Genomic DNA, 3,973 nt, shown 5'->3' with positions numbered 1-3,973 from the left:
AAAAAAAAAAAAAAAAACTAAACTAACCTTCCAACTCCAAATAAAAACAAAACACAAATAATTTTCATTTCCATGTGATACCACAAAAAGTTCTTATCATCAAAGAAACCTACAAATAGTGAGAACTAAAAAATTTTGTTCTTCAAAATGGAAATATTGAAGCCAATCAAAATGAGGCGTTGCAAATTTTGATGGAAATTGGGAAGGTATTGCTATCTATCCTATGCCAATAGTAGTGTGATTCAAGTAGTATTTTGAAGTGAAAAGTTTGCCTTGAAGATGAGGCCTTCAAATTTTGATGGAGAGGTATTGTTATCTCTCTTATGACTAAATTAGTAGTGTGCTTTGAGAAGTTTTTGAAAGTGAAAGGTTTACCTTTAAGATGTTTTTTCATTAGAAAAGGAAAAAGAAATAGAACTATGAGATTTAAGTTTGAATGCAAGATAGAAAAATAAATTAGATGTAGTGTTTCACTATCTCATGAGTCACATGTTTCTTTTATCACCACTAGAATGACAAAGAGGAGTAATATATATGAAAAAATACAGAGAAATATAGTATTCTATCGACCTATGATTGATAGTAACTCGGTTATATATACATTGTTTTGGTTCAAAAATAGCCTAGGAAGTCGAGACTTCCTCCCTCTACAACTTACAAGCTTAATTCAAAGATGAAATTTCTATATCTATCCCTCTCCCTTACCTCATGTTTTATACTCAATCAGTCTCCCACAAATAACAGATCAATAATAGATTTCTTCCTCCTCCCATAATGATCCCATCTCTAACTACCTATATTCTCTTCCTCATTTACATTTGTACCCCTCTTCCTATTCTTTTTGTTAATTCTTCTTTCATATTTTCTAAATATGGGGGGTCTATCATTACCCTCCCCCCAAAGTATCACCTTGTCCTCAAGGTGAAAGTTCGGGAATTGGTCAGCTATTTGTGCTCCTCCTTCCCATGTTGCATCTTCAATTGGTAGGTCTTCCCACTGGATGAGTACTTCAAAATCATTAGGTGATAATATGATCGTGCCAATCTTCTGGACCCCCAAAACCGACACTGGTTTGTGTTACTTCTCGAATAGCCTGACTGGTGGTGATGTGAATCTTGGCAGTAAGGTACTTATGGCTTTTCGCAATTGTGAGACATGTACGACGGGATGTATGCTTACATCAGGGGGTAGGTTAAGTTTGTATGCTACTGGTCCAATCCTTTGGATTATTTGAAAAGGGCCAATGTACGTGGAGCTAATTTGGGATGCTTGTGCACCAGTAAAGAGCTTTGGCGGTATGGCTTCAGCTTGATGTATACCCAATCTGAAATTTCAAAGTTCACTTCTCGTCGTATAGAGTCTGTAGGGTCTTCATTCGTTGTTGGGTTGCTTCTAATGTTTTCTTCAATTGTCTGAGCATGTCATCTCTGTTCTTTAGTAACGAATTTACTTCTCCAACTATCGCGTTCCCCTGTTCAGAATAGACGAGGGGAGGTGTTGGTCTTCCATATAATACTTCATAAGGTGTCCGCTTGATGGCTTGTGTGTAGGACGTGTTGTAATTGTACTCAACCCATGCTAACCATTTATGCCACTGTGTTGGTGTCTCCATGGTGAAGCATTGGAGGTATGCTTCTAATCCCGATTGACTACTTCCATTTGTCCATTCGTTTGTGGATGATAAGATGTGCTTCTCTTAAGTTGTGTCCCCATTTGTTTGAACAACTCTCCAAACAGGCTAGTGAATACCTTATCTCTATCTGATATTATACTCCTCAGTACTCCATGCAGCCGTACAACTTCTTTTAAGAATAGGACCAGCCACGGTTGCTGCGGTATATGGGTGGCGGAGGGCAGTAAAGTGCGCATATTTTAGATAGCCGATCACACCACCCAAAACTGAGTTATAGCCCTCGAATTTTGGCAAGCCATCCACGAAGTCCATACTGATATCTTGCCAAGTGAGCTCGGGTATATGGGTGGCGGAGGGCAGTGAAGTTGCGCATATTAGATAACCGATCAACCACCACCAAAACTGAGTTATAGCCCTCGAATTTTGGCAAGCCATCCACGAAGTCCATACTGATATCTTGCCAAGTGAGCTCGGGTATAAGCAGTGGGTGTAGCAGTCTGGCGGGGGTTAGTGATAAATACTTGGCTTGTTGACAAGCCGAGCAGTCTCCCACGAAAGCTTTCACCCTTACCTTCATGCCTATCCAGAAAAATTCCCTTTTTAATCGTTGATACATCTTAACTACCCCGTTGTGTCCTCCGATTGGATTATTGTGAAACTCTTGCAGGAGTAATGGTATGATGGGTGATTGTGGTGGCAAGGCGATGCGCTGCTTATATAATAGAAGGTCTTCTTGTAATGTATACCTTTAGGGATGCGGCTGCCCTACTCGAATATTATCCCGAATAGCTCTTAGCTTCGGATCTTGTTCGACTTGGCTAGTGAATATCGTTGGATTGAGTGAGCTCATCATGCTGAGCATCGACATCTCCACCACCGTGGTAGGTAATCTAGACAGGGCATCGGCTGTCGAGTTCTTTAACCCCCTCTTGTATTATATCGAATTTGTACCCGATCAACTTGGCCACCCACTTTTGGTATTCCCCTGCGATAATACGTTGTTCCAACAGAAATTTGAGGCTTTTTTGATCTGTCCGCACAATGAACTTCCTTCCCAACAAATAGGGCCGCCATTTCTGCACAGCCATGACTATGGCAATCAACTCTCGTTCATATGCAGCCTTGAGGCGATGTGTTGGTGGGAGAGCCTTGCTGAAGTAGGCTACTGGTCGCCCTTCTTGCATCAATACCGCTCCAACTCCTACCCCTGATGCGTCTATTTCCACTATGAAAACTTGGTTGAAATTAGGGAGTTTGAGGGTAGGGAGTTGAGCCATTCTTTGCTTCAAGATCTCGAAGGCCTCCTGAGCTTCTGCATTCCATTGTAACTTATGTTTCTTGAGCTGCTGCGTTAATGGAAAAGCAATGGAGCCATAATGAACTACAAATTTGCAGTAGTATCTCGTTAGCCCCAAAAATCCCCTTAGTTGCTTTACTATGGTCAGGGTTGGCCACTGTAGCATAGCCTCAACCTTCGAGGGGTCTGTAGCCACTCCGTCCTCTGATATTATGTGACCCAAGTAATCAATCTGATTTTCCGCAAAGGTACACTTCTTGAGATTGGCCATGAACTGGTTATCCTCCAATGCTTGCAATACCAAGGACAAATGATGCACCTGATCATACATCATACAATGAAGAGTTGTAGATTAGGATATCATCGAAGAATACTAATACAAATTTTCGTATGGATGTAAAAGATCGTTCATTACCGATTGAAACGTTGATGGGGCATTCCTTAATCCGAATGGCATGACTAGAAACTCGTAATGGCCTTCATGAGTACAGAATGCCGTTTTATGGACGTCTGAAGGAGCCACATGAATTTGATGGTATTCGGATTTCAAGTCGATTTTGGAGAAGACTCATGCTCCAGCTAACTCATCTAGGAGTTCGTCGACCATCGGGACAGGAAAATTATCCGGTACCGTGACTTGGTTCAAAGCCCTGTAGTCAACACAAAATCGTCGGCTCCTATCCTTCTTTTTGAATAATAATACAGGGCTGGAGAAAGGACTTACACTCGATTGAATAATCCTGGTAGTGAGCATCTCTTCGACCAATTTCTCGATCTCATCCTTCTGGAACTGTGGATACCTATATGGCCTGACATTCATCGCTCCTGCCCCCGGCTTAAGCTCAATATGATGTTCATGGTGTCGTACTGGAGGTAACCCCTCTACTGCTTGAAAGACTAACTGGTACTTCCTTAGAATTTCCCGGATTTCTGGTTGGTGTTCTTCCTCTGTTCGATCTCTGCCCTCCCTTACAGTGGTCAAAAGAGAATTCAGTTCAAGCAATATACCTTGGCCCTCTTCTCTGACCAGTTTCATCATCGAT

The sequence above is a fragment of the Benincasa hispida genome, chromosome 2 (assembly GCF_009727055.1).
Source record: "Benincasa hispida cultivar B227 chromosome 2, ASM972705v1, whole genome shotgun sequence".
NCBI classification, from domain to species: domain Eukaryota; kingdom Viridiplantae; phylum Streptophyta; class Magnoliopsida; order Cucurbitales; family Cucurbitaceae; genus Benincasa; species Benincasa hispida.
The sequence above is the reverse complement of the archived record's forward strand: the minus strand, read 5'-3'. Positions refer to the sequence as shown.